Below are 17,364 nucleotides of genomic sequence, written 5' to 3'. Positions count from 1 at the left end.
TCTCTGTGAGGTTTTCTTGCATTATTTTCAACTGATCTGAGCCCATGCCAACCAAAATCATAATGTTAAATAGACCCGGCCCTAGTGTGGGGCCCACCTTGAAGATGTGTTCTATATCTACACCGTCCATTCATTTTACCAGTCCATTCTAGGACGTGGTTCTAAAAATTGAACAGATCCAAATATCAGGTAGACCACATCTAGGAGAAATTGTGGTGTTACCTGTCCATTCTGGTTCCAAAAATTGAACAGATCCAAATATCAGGTAGACCACATAAAGAGAGAAATTGTGGTGTTACCAGTCCATTCTAGGACGTGGTTCCACATCTATGGAAAATTGTGGTGATCGAATGCTCACCAGCCAAGAATTTCCTAAGGCCTACAGACCTTAATAAGGTCAACCAGACTTATATGAAGGGAAAATACAAAGAGTCCTGTTCAAAAAATCAGGTCATTCGCCTCATAATCACCAAACAAATGTATAGTTGTGAAAGGATGAGCCATAGGCTTATTATAATATTTTTTTTTAGTTAAATTTGTTTTAAGCCGATTTTGTAGCGGTCCATCTCAGTTTACAGGTCATATCTAAAGGTGGGCAGTCCCATTAGGGGCTCTATGGGCCCAACACAATGTATATGTTTTATCTAAGCTGTCCATTCATCTTAACAGCTCATTTTAGGACATGAGCCTAAAAAAGGAAGTAGATCAAGGCTCAAGTGGACCACACTATAGGAAACACTTGTTATTAAGCACCTACTGTTAAAATTTTATTAGTAATGGTGTGGTCCATTTAGGCCTTAGATATGACTCATTTTTGGGATCATGTCCTAAAATTACTTGTCAAAATTAATGGACGACGTGGATACACCACTATCATCACTATGGGCCCCATACAGCTCTTGGCAGGAGCGCTCGTCTCTAGCTCCGTGCAGTGAGTGTAATACCTAGTATGCGCTCAAAAACTCTCCTTTTCATTTTCATTCTTTCGGGGTCTTCCCTTTCTCTACCCCTCTCTCTCTCTCATGCTACAGAAATCTGAAAAGGAGATGGCGAGCTCTCTCTCTCTCTCTCTCTCTCTCTCTCTCTCTCTCTCTCTCTCTCTCTCTCTCTCTCTCTCTCCATCTCATGCTATAGCAAGCTGAAAAGGAGATGGTCTCTCCATATAGTGAAGAAAGAATATCATGCTAACAGAATCTTTCGAAGCTCGACCAGCAACTCATCCACTCTCCTTCTTACTTTGGTACTCACTCTCTCTTTTTCTCTGTTTATTAATTTCTGTTTTGTCCATGGAGGATTTGGGGGTTTGTGGATCTTAGGAATTAGGGAGTTGTGGATTTTGGAAATGGGGGAATTGGGGATTTGAACACAGTTCCTCTGGATTCTAGATGAAATTAAAGTCTTGATGGCCACATCAAATCTACAATTACAGTTGTGAGATGCCTATTTCAATTCATAAACTGACTTCTATAAGTGGCAAACTTTCATTTCTTGACCTTATGGTGTGAAGCACTTTGGCTGATTTATATATATGTCATCAACAAAGATGTCATTATGAAAAGCTGTCTTCACATCCAATTGTCAGATCTCATAGTCACAATACGCAACAAAGCTTGATAGAATCCTTACAGATTTTAGCATCGCTATTGGCTAAAAAGTCTCGTGATAATTCATCCCCTTCTTTTGTGTAACCTCGTAGCCAAGCTTTAAATGTTTCAACGTTTCCATCCATGCCAATTTTCTTTGATAGACCTATTTACAACCAATAAGCTTGATACTCTCAGGGAGATTTACCAGGCAAGGCTGTCGATGAATAAGATCTTGATCCAGATACAATTCCAATTTGGTACAATTAAATTGAATTCGGATTGATATTTGGATCCATTAAATTGATTTCGGGACATGAAAATTGGATCCTTTTATAACCAGATCCGATTCGAATCCACCCCAATTCGATTCAATAAAGATCTGATCTGAACATCTCTCTACTGTATATATTGTTAGGACAATTTTACCCTCGCAAATTGCGCAGGGATTTGAAAAATAGTGAGGGTATTTTTATATTTAAAAGAAGAAGAAGAAGAAAAGGATAAAAATGCATTAATAGTATATTCAGATAGAATTTGGATTTTCGAATCTTCAACAAATTCGAATTCGGATAGGCTTTTTAGGATCCATTGGATATCCGATTGAATTTGGACATCACTTATTCTTAATCAAATCGGATTCGAAACAAATCCAGATTTGTTTCGAATCCGATCTGTTTACAGTCCTACTACTAGGGTTTACATATAATGAGGCAAAAGAAAGAGGAGAGAAGAGATTCAAATTATCTTAATATATGATTTTGGAATAAAGTGTATTCAAAATACCAACACTGAAAGAAATTGTTACACAAATGCTGTGAAAGACTCCTAAGTTAGTCTTCCACTGTATACTCTTCAAACATATACATTGAAATTAGGTTGGCTTGAATTCAAATTCTGGAAATGGATTCATTTTCATATTTTTGTCTTGGAGGTTGGCTTGAATGCATCCTGGCATATTGCAATATGATATGTCGGGATTTTATCCATAGAAATTAGGTTTTTTAATGACCCAAACCATTTGTGTGATCAGGCTCCCCTTGGATGAGGAATGCTTCAAAAGTTTATCAGATTGAATATTTAACTCTTTGATTACACAAAGGTTTTGGTGTTTGTCCATTTTTAAAGTAAAAGACTCAAATTTCAAATGGTTGAAATAATCTAATATAGGAGATTTTATTTGTTGTCTATCCACCATACAATTTGAGGCTGATTGTATGAATGGTTTGGACCATTTAAAGATGATCTAGTTTCAAAGGATAAAATCCCGATGCATCACATTACAATGGGTTGGGATGTATTCTAGCAAACCTCTTCATCTCGATCTGTTTGATTTTGACATTGGCATAAATTTGTATGGAAACATGTGAATGTTTCATAAAAGAGCTCATTTTCCATTTTCTTTATTTTTATGTCAGGCAATGTCCTTTTATAAATGATAGTATACAACTGCACATTATCCACAAATACTACACAAGGGATTTATATACATCCTACTACATATAAATTGTTTCTTTTATTAGCTATGATCAATCATTGAGGGTTAAGGGTGGACTTCTATGAGATGGTGTCTATGTACATGGATGAGCTGCACAATTTAGCACTTCGTAGCAACAAACATTGGATTTAAACCACAATCATAAGTATCGTGTAGCAATGTTACATCTTTGCATAGAATAAAACAGTTTTGAACAAGGTTTGAAGTATTGACTGCCTTATCGGTGGTGAATGATATGATACCCAATGCACTGATTTTAATCCTTGGTTTTTAATGACAGGTGGGGTCCATGGTCCAATAATCCAAACCCATGCCTTTTTGTCCCAATAGCAGATGGACTACGCCTAAGAATCTCCTCGATAGGACAATCTTAACCTATCAATCTCGACCCGGATGTGCGTCGGAGCTATCTGGATGTTGAGCGGGGGTCCCTGGAAGGTGGGAACCGCTGTTATGACCATGATGAAGCTGTCCATTTCCTATGGGCCGTGTTTATGCATTAGCTCTAAATTGATGGAGCAGACCCGGATGTGCGTCAGAGCTATTCGGATGTTGAGCGGGGGTCCCTCGAAGGTGGGAACCGCTGTTATGACCATGATGAAACTGTCCATTTCCTATGAACAACATTGGAGTGGCCTGGCTATTTGGATAGACCATATTTATGTATTTGCTTGAAATTAATGGAGCAGACCCGGATGTGCGTCAAACCAGGTTTCTTTTCCTTTTTCTTTTCATTGATGATTCTTTTATTTTTTCCCTTTCTTTCCTGCTTTGTTCATGGAATGTCTGGTCTACTCCTTGGGTTTTTTTTTTTTTTTTTTTTTTTTTTGCATTCTTGTGTGAATTTAAAAAATGAAAGAATGCCGTTCTGATTGTGTCTGTGGGATTTTTTTAATTTTTTAAAGATTTTAATTGTTGGTTTTGGTTTTATAAGTTCTGGATATGCTTGGATTATGATTATGTGGAAATTGGAAAAGGAAAAGGATCGTTGCTTTAAAATGAGGTTTTCTCATTTTGAAGATTTCTTTCTTTCTTTGTTTTGTAACATTCTTTCTCGAACTCGGCTCAAAAAATAAAGTTGAACACAGCTCGAAAGCTCGAAACTGGCTCGAAAAATGCGCTATAAATACATATTGTTAAAGACATATCTATATAGCCTACAAATGTTGTAGTATTTGTTTATTCATTTGGGTGTTTTTCCTTGTTTTGAATGATGGAATAGGATCCCAAGGAATGGCCTGTTAGAGCCATCGCCTTCGTATGGGCGTGGGAGGGAGAGATTAGGAGGCCAGCATATTAGCCTAATACATGGAGATTATCTCAATGATGTTGTTGTTATAGGTAATCCAACTTATCTATTTGTTCTTATTTGTTTTGGGAATTAATGTATACAATCTACATTGGTTGATGTTCATACACCCTTTTCTAATTTTTTTGGGAATTGAAATAGTTCGTTGTAATATGGTTGTTTTATATACAAATCAACCAGGTGGTGTGGACATTGGTTCCATTTCTTTATAGGCCTGAGCATTTTATGAAGAAGTAAACATCTTTTAATATTCATATATTTCTTTTGTTAATGATTTAAATAATCCCTTCCCTTCTCTAATACAATATATATATATATATATATATATATATATATATATATATATATATATGGACACACACCTGCACATGCACATAGACATATGTTGAGGTGCATATGAAATAGACACACAACATCCATGTTGTAATTACAGTTATCTATAATGGCATATATATTTCTAAGGTCGATTATAATCTTTATATGCCATTTTACCCATTCATAAGTGACTCCAACATCCATGTTGTTATTACAGTTATCTATAATAATAATAATAATAATTCGTTCATTATAGTGCATTCACAATAGTTATCATTGTGGTTACAGTTATTCATTATGTGACAGGTTTTTAGGTGAGATGAACGAGTTTCAAAACAAAACAGTCTGCAGTTTTGAGAAGCGATTCCCAAAATGTATGTGTTTCAATGGCCATCTGCACCTTGAAAGCATACAATGGAAGGTAAGGAAAGCCTAAACCATTGGGGTGGCCTGGCCATTTGGACAGGCCGTGTTTATGTATTTGCTCAAAATTAATGGAGCAGACCCGGATGTGCGTCGGAGCTATCCGGATGAGCGGGGGTCCCTGGAAGGTGGGAACCACTGTTATGACCATGATAAAGCTGTCCATTTCCTATGGATAGGATTGGAGGGGCCTGGTCATTTGGACAGGCCGTGTTTATGTATTTGATCAAAATTAATGGAGCAGACCCGGATGTGCGTCGGAGATATTCGGAAGAGCGGGGTTCCCTGGAAAGAGAGAACCGCTATTATGACCATGATGAAGCTGTCCATTTTTTATGGATAGCATTGGAAGGGCCTGGCCATTTGCGCCGGATGGCCGTGTTTATATCTATATTTGCAGGGACCATACCCTTAACCTAAACCAAAACCTATGACCTAAAATCTTAACCTATAACCTAAACCTCAACCTTAACCTAAACCTAAACCTTAACCTAAAACCTATAACCTAAACCTAAACCTAAAACCTAAATGTATTCTCAAATCCCTAAACCTAAACCTACACCTAATCCTAATCTTAACTCCCTAACCGAAACCTATACCTAAACTTGAAAATCCAAACATAAACCCGATCTTGAACCCGAACCCGATTTCCTAAACCTAAACCATAACCTATTCTCAATTCCCTAAACCTATATCTTATAACCTAAACCTAAACCTAAACCTTAACCTATACCTATAACCTTAACCTTAACCTAAACCTATGACCCAAAACCTTAACCTATAACCTAAACCTCAACCTTAACTTAAACCTAAACCTTAACCTAAACATATAACCTTAACCTAAAACCTAAACCTAAACCTAAAACCTAAATGTATTCTCAAATCCCAAAACCTATACCTATAACCCAAATCTATATCTATATCCTAAACCTAAACCTTAACCTATAACCTAAACCTAGACTCATAACCTTAACCTAAACCTATTCTCAAATTCCAAAACCTATACCTATAGCCTAAATCTAAACCTTAACCTATAACATTAACCTAGACTCATAACCTTAACCTAAACCTATTCTCAAATTCCAATACCTATACCAATAACCCAAACGTAAACCCGATCCCGAACCCTAACCCGATTTCCTAAACCTAAACCTTAACCTATAACCTAAACCTATACCTATAACCTAAACATAAACCTTTACCTATAACCTAAACCTAGACTTATAACTTTAACCTAAACCTGTTTTCAAATCCCAAAACCTATACTTATAGCCGAAACATAAACCTTAACCTTAACCTATAACCTATACTTACAACCTTAACCTAAACCTATTCTCAAATCTTAAAACCTATACCTATAACCCAAACCTAAACTCGATCCCGAAACCGAACCCGATTTCCCAAACCTAAACCTTAACCTATAACCTAAACCTATACCTATAGCCTAAACCTAAACCTTAACCTATAACCTAAACCTAGACTCATAACCTTAACCTAAACCTATTCTCAAATCCCAAAACCTATACTTATAGCCGAAACCTAAACCTTAAGCTTAACCTATATCCTATACTAACAACCTTAACCTAAACCTATTCTCAAATCCCAAAACCCATACCTATAACCCAAACCTAAACCCGATCCCGAACTCGAACCCGATTTCCTAAACCTAAACCTTAACCTATAACCTAAACCTATGCCTATAGCCTAAACCTAAACCTTAACATATAACCTAAACCTAGACTCATAACCTTAACCTAAACCTATTCTCAAATCCCAAAACCTATACCTATAACCCAAACCTAAACCCGATCCCGAACCCTAACCCGATTTCCAAAACCTAAACCTTAACGTATAACCTAAACCTATACCTATAACCTAAACCTAAACCTTAACCTATAACCTAAACCTAGACTTATAACCTTAACCTAAACCTATTCTCAAATCCCTAAACCTATACATATAGCCGAAACCTGAACCTTAACCTTAACCTATAACCTATAACATATACTTACAACCTTAACCTAAATCTATTCTCAAATCCCAAAACCCACACCTATAACCCAAACTTAAACTCGATCCCGAACCCGAACCCGGTTTCCTAAACCTAAACCTTAACCTACAACCTAAACCTATACTATAGCCTAAACCTAAACCTAAACTTATAACCTAAACCAAGACTCATAACCTTAACCTAAACCTATTCTCAAATACCAAAACCTATACCTATAACCCAAACCTAAAGCCGATCCTGAACCCGAACCCGATTTCCCAAACCTAAACCTTAACCTATAACCTAAACCTATACATATAACCTAAACCTAAACCTTAACCTATAACCTAAACCTAAACCTATTCTCAAATCCTAAAACCTATACTTATGGTCGAAACCTAAACCTTAACCTATAACCTAAACCTACACTTACAACCTTAACCTAAACCTATTCTCAAATCCCAAAACTTATACTTATAGCCGAAACTTAAACCTTAACCTTAACGTATAACTTATACTTACAACCTTAACCTAAACCTATTCTCAAATTCCAAAATCAATACTTATAACCCAAACCTAAACCCGATTCTGAACCCGAACCCGATTTTCTAAACATAAACCTTAACCTATAACCTAAACCTATACCTTAACCAATAACTTCAATCTAGACTCATAACCTTAACCTAAACCTATTCTCAAATCCCAAAACCTATACTTATAGCCGAAACCTAAACCTTAATCTTTACCTATAGCCTATACTTGCAACCTTAACTTAAACCTATTCTCAAATCCCAAAACCTATACCTATAACCCAAACCTAAACCCGATCCCGAACTCAAACCCGATTTCCTAAACCTAAACTTAACCTATACCTATAGCCTAAACCTAAACCTTAACATATAACCTAAACTTAGACTCATAACCATAACCTAAACCTATTCTCAAATCCCAATACCTATACCTATAACCCAAACCTAAACCCAATCCCGAACCCGAAACCAATTTCCTAAACCTAAACCTTAACCTATAACCTAAACCTATACCTATAACTTAAACCTTAACCTTAACCTATAACCTAAACCTAGACTTATAACCTTAACCTTAACCTATTCTCAATTCCCTAAAGCTATAACCTAAAACCTAAATGTATTCTCAAGTCCCTAACCTAAACCTAAACTCGATCCCGAACTTGAACCCGAACCCGATTTCCTAAACCTAAACCTATGATCTTAATCTAAACCAAAACCTATGAGCTAAAACTTAACCTAAACTTATATCCTATAACCTAAACCTAAAACCCAAATGTATTCTCAAATCCCTAAACCTAAACCTATACCTAATCCTAATTTCAACTTCCTAACCTAAACCTAAACCTAAACTTGAAAACCCAAACCTAAACCCGATCCTGAACTCGAACCCGATTTCCTAAACCTAAACCTTAACCTATTCTCAATTCCGTAACGCTATGAATAATTTTTTATATTTTATTTATGATGTTAAACTTATATGTATTTATGCATGGATGAATGTCATGTGGATAATATTGTTTGTGTTTGGATGGATATAGCTTATGTTTTGATGAATGTAATTTATGTTTGGATGGATTTACGTAGTTTGGGTTTAGATGGATGTAAATGTGAATATGATGAAATATATTATATAACAGGTGTATATCAGGAAGAATATGATGAATTATATTGTAACAGGTGTATATCAGGAATTTCGAGATGAAAAATTTTAAAAAAGAAAAAGCTTTTACCTACGAAATTTTTCGTAGGTAAAAATCTCACCTACGACATTTTTCGTAGGCAAAGGTCTAAACGGTTTAACTATTATATTTTCACCTACGAACCATCTCGTAGGTAAAAGTCTGATCCACGTTTTTTACCAACACACATTTTCGTAGGGATTATATTTTTACCTACGAACAATTTCGTAGGTAAGAGTGTGATACACGTTTTTTACCTACGAACATTTTCGTAGGTAAAGGTCTGGTACACGGTTTTTACCTACAAAAATGTTCGTAGGTAAAGGCTGCAACTACATTTGAAATTTATATTAGAGATTATATTTTTACCTACACACCATTGTGTAGGTAAAAGTCTCCTACACATTTTTTAGCTACGGAATACTTCATACGCAAAAGTGTCTCAAATATGTTTTTACCTACGAAAAAAGTGGTAGGTAAAAGCCTCATAGACGTTTTTTGCCTGCGAAATCGTTGGTAGGTAAAAGTAAATTTTTCAGTTTTTAGTTTTTTGAAAAATTCAAAACACCTTTACCTACGAAAATCTTCATAGGTAATTATCACTTTTACCTACGCAATTATATGTAGTCGGTAAAAGTAAACTTTTCGAGATTAAATTCAAAACACCCTTTATCTATGAACATTTTCGTAGGTAAAGACAGCTTTTACCTACGAAATTATATTTCGTAGGTGAAACTAAACCTTTCAATTATTTTGAATTGAAAACACTGTTTACCTACAAAAAGTTTCGTAGATGAAAATAGCTTTTACCTACGAAATTAAATTTCGTCGGTAAAAGTAATCTTTTAAATTCAAAACACCCTTTACCTACGAACATTTTCGTAGGTAAAGATCTCTTTTACCTAGGTGAAACTAAACTTTTTTTGTTTATTTTGAATTGAAAACACCCTTTGCCTACAAAAAGTTTCGTAGGTGAAAATAGCTTTTAGCTACGAAATTAAATTTCGTCAGTAAAAGTAATCTTTTCGATTTTTAAGTTTTGTAAAAATTCAAAACACCCTTTACCTATGAACATGCTCATAGGTAAAGATGTCTTTTACCTACAAAATTGTATTTCGTAGGTAAAAATAAACTTTTCATTTATTTTGAATTGAAAACACCCTTTGCCTACAAAAAGATTCATAGGTGAAGATAGCTTTTACCTACGAAATGAAATTTCATTGGTAAAAGTAAACTTTTCAATTTTTAATGTATTTTAAAATTTTAAAACACCCTTTACCTATGAACTTCTCATAGGTAAAGATGTCTTTTACCTATGAAATTATGCTTCATAGGCAAAAGTACACTTTTCGTGTCTTAATGGAAGGAAAAAGTGAAAAGACCCTTTACCTACGAAAAATTTTTATAGGTAAAGATGACTTTTACCGACAAAATTTAGTTTCGTCGGTAAAAGTTTACTTTTGCCTACGAAAATAAATTTCGTCGGTAAAAGTCATATTTGCCTACGAAAAATAATTTCGTCGGTAAAAGTTTCGTTGGTGAAAACCATATTTCTTATAGTGTGGACATCAAGCATAGAACGAGAAAGAGAGAGATTGGAAAGAAATCAAAGGGATGTGCTTCTTATCAATTATATTTTTCTTCTTTCCAATTGAATCTATGTTACTTCCCATGAATTTTTAATTTCTTAGCTAGGGCTGAGATGAAGCCCCTAATTTGAATGATTCTTGTTAATTGTTGATTTCATCCTGAATTGATTGATTTATTTCTTTCTCTATTGTAATTAAATGAAAACTCCATACCTCTCCAATCTATGAGTTTACCCAATGTCTAAAAGTGGATGTTGTTTGAAATCTTATTATAGGTGTACTTGTGTCTGACCATGAACAGGTTTTCCTACAGAGAAAGAAATAAGAATTTGCATCTATTCATGCCTAAACGAGGATGGAAAGATGTGATCCTTGTGCTTCAAGGGAATTATACATCCTGTGTGCCTGAACAAGGACACGGATTGTAGTTTATTTATTAAATTTACTTCAATCTAAATTAGGGTGAATCAACAAGTAAAACGAGGGTTATGATAATTAGGGGTGGATTCAAAAGTCCTAGTGTTCTCCTTGAGTGAATTTTCCTTCTTGTTCTCAATTATTTTTCATTGATTTTTGTTAGTTTACTTAAAAACTAGCTAAACTATTTGTTGGATTAGTTAAGAAGAATCATAAAATTCGAATTGTGACAACCAGTCCTCGTGGGAATGATCCCGTAATACATATCGTGTCTACACCTGATTCGTATACTTGTGAGTTTAAAATCAATTTAAATTAGGTTCGTTTAAATAAAATACCAACTTGGGAGTAAGGTTGCATAGGAGGATTTCCAGATAGTCTTCCTTATTGTGGTCCTTTTGCCCAAGAAAAATTTGGATGTCTAGCCCACCCTGGGTTGTAGGTCAACAACTTCAACAGTTTCTGCAATATCACTTAACCATGCTATTCTCCTAATTATTCTAAGCACTTTTCATGTTGGATGTAACTCCTAAAGCCCAATGAATGAAGAGTTATAATCAAACTAAAATTTACTATAAATAGTAAAAATGAGACTAAAACGGAAATTGAACCGTTGATCTGATGGAATCTCATAAATTTGATATGGGCAACCTAGCTTTGCTAGGTTGGGTGGCTAAAGTAGCTCATCCTACCCTAAAATCATATATGTCATGTCGGATAACTCATTCCGGTTTGTGAGATATGCCTATTTTAAGGTTCTGACGGTCCAGATCACTTTTGCCTCTAATCGGGCCTTTTTTGCTCCATCTTGGCCATGAAATTGTACGCAACTTGCTCCACATCAAGGTGGAACTTCTTTAATGCCGTACTTCCTTCCTCAACCTTTGGTTCTAGTAGCTTTTATATTTTTTCTTTTGTTTAGAGATAGCTATGTCTAGCTAATCTCTTACTAAAGGCTAAGGAATGAAGCTTAAAGTTAATTTATGATGTTTTAGTTTTTATTTGATTCAACACTTTGGTTTGAATGATGATTTTAGATTGAATGAATTTGAAATTTATTTAAATCTTAAGAGTTGTTTATTCTTTAATTCATTGTGAACTTCAAGCACATCGGATGCTTTGAATACGTAATTAATTGTCTTGACTAGAGAATGTATTGATCTGTAAAATTCCCTGATCTATTGTAGACTCCGGACACAATAAGTACTTTTGATTCCCTGTGATCAATTACCGAGTGCTTCATAAGAAAATCATTTAATTAAATTCATTTATTATTATATGTTTATGAATGGATTAATTATTTTATATTCCAATTAAAAGGAATCTTTATTCGATTCCAAATAAATTATTGAAGTTGAATCGATAAAGTAAGCATTGTAGATTGGTTAGAAGTGAATCCTAAATCTTTAGTTGTTTTTAATTATCATTTTAAACCCTTATTACTCCATTGGATTTAATAATCGTAGACATTAACCTAGTTTAGTTATGTTCTTCCGAATCCCTGTGATCAATATTGGTCTTACCAAGTTATTACAACTTCACAGCCCCGCACTACGGTCTTTGAAATTCATAGTGCGGTCTGTAAAGGTTTCATTGGTGGGATTGCTGGTGTGTTCCAGTCGTGCTTTTCAATGCATAAATTTTGTTCTCAACCACTGAAATTATCATAATAAAGGGATGGTGGGCGTGGATGAAGCACGTATTAACAGTAAGCCCGATAACGATTAATCGGTACGCTACATCCTACAGTGAGTCACTCACCATGGATTACGTTTACTTCCGGGGTAAGCAACCACGATTACGGTGGGTGGCCGGTGGGGAAGCAGATTACCTACTAACAGGTTCAATAGAGGTACCGATTACTCAGGCGACATCACTAAGTTCTATGCGCCACACCATAATGTCACTACAACAAATTAGGGCTTAGCCAACTGATGGGCTTACCCTTTGCCCACAGCCCGTTTTAACGGCTGCGGGCAAAGGGTCCTTTTCTATTAAATGAAAAAAAAGCATAAATGCCTATCCATTTGCGCAGTATCTCCCTATCTCCCTCGTGTTTATCTTCTTTCCTTTTTTTCCTTCTTGCAACACCCGGCAGCAGCGATAAAGGTGAAAGCTCTGGAATTTTTCTCTGACCCGCTCCCTCGATTCTCTCAGAAAACCCTACTACCGATTTTCCATCTCTATCTCTCTCTCTCTCTCTCTCACTTTAAATGCTAAAGGAGAGAGCTCTCGTTTGGATTCGCAGATCTCAACGAGCTCACATTTTCAACGGCGGACCCGTTTGGTTATCGCGTTCGCATCGGATCTAGGGTTTGTTTTACTTTCTCACTTCCCATTTTATCGATTTAAGGTAAGAGCAAACGCCATCTTTTCGATCTCATCTTCCCGCATTGTAAGGTTAGGGTTTCATCGACCTGCATTATGTTTTCTAGGGTTTTTTGAGTCACATTTGTGTTCTGCAACGATTTTTAGGGGTTTCTGGTGCTGCATTTTGATGTTGAGATCATTTCATAGGATTTTTATTTTTATTTTTAAAAAAAAATTGTCTGATGTTTTTCATTTGTGCTTTGATGATGTAGATCTTTTGAATATTAATTAATTTATTTTTTAAAATTTTCTTTTAATTGAGGGATTTGAAATTTCTAGGGAGGAGATCTTTTTTGGTGTAGTTCTTTGATTGGGAGGAAAAACAGAGAAATTGAAAAAAGAAGGGAGTCATGTAGTGGTCTAAGATAATAAATTTTTTCTTGAATGTTTTTCCCTTCTTTTTGGTTTTTTCATCACTGCATGTGGCTGATGCCTATTGTTTGTTGTTCCCCTTGTGATTTGGTTGTTCGATGCATTTACTATGTAATATTTTTTTCACTTACGTCAGGTTTCTTGATTTCTCCTTCCCCTTATTGGATAGATCAGTGCCTTTTTTTTGAATTAGATTGAGGACCAAACTGCGTTTTTTCTGATCAACCAACTGTGCTTATTTGAATTAGATTGGGGACCAAACTGCATTCTTTCTGGTCAACCAACAGTAAAGGCGGGATTCAGCTTTTACTCGTGTGGATTGATCATCTCATTGGCTTCATAATGTATCTGTCCTAAGTGGGATTCTGTAGCAGAGACACTTGATGGTGGGCCAATTAGATTGACAGATAACAAAAAGGTTTCAAATGGCCTTTTTGCCCTATGGAGCCATCATATAGCTGCTTGTTTTCATCAATCAGATCTATTTCTGTTCAGCAGCTACTTCAGCAGTTGAAACTGATTGAAGCCAGTCTTGAATTGGGAAAGCTTTATGTGTGGTTGCTGTTTCAAAAATAATAGAAAAGGCATTGTCTTTTATGTATTTTCTTTCTTTCTTTCGTTTTTTTCTCTAATGTGCTTAAAAACCTCTGTGCTTTTTTTTTTTTTTTTTAACAGAACTATGTTTTCTAGATCTGGTTGCTATTGGCACTCAATATCCATTGAATTAAATGCTGACAATCCAATCAATGGATCATCTTATTGAAGGGCCTGGCCAGAATATTGCACCAATCAGATGATTCTTAATTCCTGTAGTCAATGGAATTTTATTTTGCCCCTAATTTTTCCTAGGCTGTCCGATAGTAGTTTTTTTTTTTTTTTTACCTTGGATTGATATCTATAGGCTAGTAATCAGATGTGTAACATGACGTTTGTGCAACTTGATGTGATCATTGATTGAATGCTATGGGTCTCTCAAACTTGTGAGTGTGGCTGTTAATCATTGTTCTTTAGTGTAACTTTTCCAAGCATTTATTCAAGACTGGTAAGTGGCACGTTCAGTGCCCAGCACTGTATGAAATTTACATGCAATGAGTGTTATGCATGCCCTTTTCATAAGTTTTCAATTTCTAATTTTGATAAAAACACAACAGTGATTAGGGAGGAAAAAATTACCTACCTTACCATGAAAAGATTGAAAGAGAAATAAATGATTATGGAGAGTGAAAAGATTGTAACATGTATCTCTTTAATAGAATCCTAAAATTTTTAGGAACATTTTAGAAAACAATGGCCATGTTTACTTGTGTTACTACAAGACCATTTTGAAAAGGAAACACAAAATTTATCAATTTTTCAACAAAATATTGAAATGAAAGAACAAAAGATAGGACTGGAAGAGTGTTAACCTTTCTGATACGGTTGGTTGCGAGCATTGAAACTATGAATCCAGAGAAATCATGTACTTGTATAAATTGAAGTTATAGGAATCAGGGAAACGGGATGTGTACAACATAGTAAATCGTGCCTTTTGGACCCTAGAGGGGGTGACAGTTTGAATTTTGGAACCTTATTTAAGGAAGACATTAACTCTTCTGAGTTTTTTTTAATTGGCATAGACCTCTATAGATTAGTGACACTGCAAGAAAGTGGGCCATTACCGACTCTTTTTTTGGCCGATGACCAATACGAACTGCGGGCAAAGGTAAGAATCGTTGGGCTTTGTGTGGCTGCTGACGATAGAACTGAAATGCAGATGAACTATTTGATCCTTGGCCCCAAGATATACAGCATACTCATTTTCAGTTTGTGTAATGTTCTGTTATGTAGACCGTTTGTCAGCTAGGCCCCACTTTGGAAGGACCATTGCTTGAAAAATTCTCCTGGATAGGACCATCCTAAGTTCAATAATTTGGCCTACAAAGTGACAGTTTAGAAGTGAAATGCGGCAATGGTCCACATTCGGCTTTCAATCTGGGAGGGTTGGGAAGTGTGGTCCATCCACAGCAGGTCACATACCCAAGAATATATAAAGCATGCTTGAGTCTTCAAGTTAAGCTTCCTTTATTTCAGGTATCGTCAGATTTCAAGGAGTGGGGCCTAGGACTGGATATGAGCTCAAGTTTTTTGCTAATTTATTTGGGCTTATCAGGCCAAAATCTCTTTGAAATTCGTGTGTGTGTGTGTGTGTGTGTGACCATCAATGTAGAGATTTAGTTTATGTGTGTGGTCTCTTTACCTTTATTTCCTGAAAACTTGGCTGAGGAGAAGTCCTGTGCTCAACTATGGCTATTATGATTGGATCTGCTCATTTTTGGTTTTTCCTATGTAATAGGGGACTTCACTTCTTTATATTTTACTGCGTTGATGCTTGTCCATTTCTGTGCACCCAACAATCCTGTATGCGCCTCATATAAAGATGATTTTATTTTTCTTTCTAATTGTTTAGCACATTTCATTTTGGTTAACTTGTCATCTGAAGCTTACAGTTCAAGTTCTGTGATATTCTTACATTTGCAACTTCTTTTACTTTGACTTCTTTATTACTTATATATGCAATTTCTTATTTTCATTTTTTTGATAAGTATTATTGTTTAATACATTTTTTTTGAATCATCTTCTCCACTAAACTTTCCTTTAATTGAGTACTAATCCCCACCAAACTTTCCTTTATGTTCCTATCTCAGGCTAAAAGAAAAGAATGGCCAATTGAGAAGCTGAGGAAGTTTGAGGTCCCCAAAGCTCCAAAATATATTTTCCTATCATTTGTCTAATGGGACATGCACCAATACACTCTGCCAACACTCTTATGTAACCTGTCTCGCTGCAGCAGAAAAAAAATGTAATTTCTATCTCAAAATCCTCAAGCAAATTTCATTTATTTTTTATATTAGTTTCATTTGATAGCATACTAAAGACACGTCTCTTCAATTTATACATGTCTTTTCTTATTTGACAGGGAACTTTATTAACACAAGGATCTCTAAAAACATGTTTTCCCAATCTGAGCTACAATCAGATTGTAGGACACTTTTTTTTGCCCTTATGTTTGTCATCCCCTGCTCAACGAATTGTTTTTTTTTTTTTGCATTAGAAGACTCACCAAATTCTAGTTATAAATGCAATTGGAAAGAGACTATGAGGGTGTGTATTGACCTTTGAATAAATCATTAAAAAAAAATTCATCATGTGCCTTCTCACTTTTAGCTTCCTTTCTCCTTTAAATATGTGAACTCTAGTGTAGCCAATAAATCAAACCTTTGGAATTTGTACTTTTTATATCTAGTGACAAGCTCTCATTCCCTATAAGATACATTTCATTGATGATCTTAGTAGATTTTCTTTTGGAAAGCGCTTTCATTTTTAACTCATTTTTCTTTTCTTGTTTTGTTAGTGGCTGTGTTTCAGGATTCAAGCATTTGAAATTATGGCAATTGCTGTCGTAGGGAACAACCTCATATGTTTATCTTTTCAGCCTTCAAACTTTTACTGCATGTCTATTTTCAATTAGTTGGGTTTCCGGTGGTGCTATGTAGCTTATAATTTTCTACTATCATTTCGAATTATCTGCCATAGTGTTCTTGCACCTGCCAGTTATGACAAAAATCTGGATTGCATGTGGTCGTATTACTGAAGAAGTCTTCCGATTCAAAGCCTAAACAATTTGGGATATAAGATTTTCCGCTTTGTTATGAACATGTGGTGCATTAGTGATGTATAATTTCCATTATTGGATGGTATTAACGAGATGGTCGTTCATTGGTTTGACAGGTTTCCATTGTTTGTGCAGCTA

General features: G+C 35.4%; 1 long non-coding RNA gene across 1 annotated transcript; it reads left to right on the top strand.

Annotated features, from left to right (window-relative positions):
- The first annotated feature begins 15,369 nt into the window (after positions 1-15,369).
- Positions 15,370-16,459, top strand: LOC131253890 (uncharacterized). Its single transcript, XR_009175333.1, has 2 exons — positions 15,370-15,644; positions 16,259-16,459. It is a non-coding gene; the product is annotated as an uncharacterized LOC131253890 (long non-coding RNA).
- The last annotated feature ends 905 nt before the right edge of the window (positions 16,460-17,364 follow it).

This window comes from Magnolia sinica, chromosome 8, assembly GCF_029962835.1.
Source record: "Magnolia sinica isolate HGM2019 chromosome 8, MsV1, whole genome shotgun sequence".
Taxonomy (NCBI): domain Eukaryota; kingdom Viridiplantae; phylum Streptophyta; class Magnoliopsida; order Magnoliales; family Magnoliaceae; genus Magnolia; species Magnolia sinica.
The sequence above is the reverse complement of the archived record's forward strand: the minus strand, read 5'-3'. Positions and strand labels throughout refer to the sequence as shown.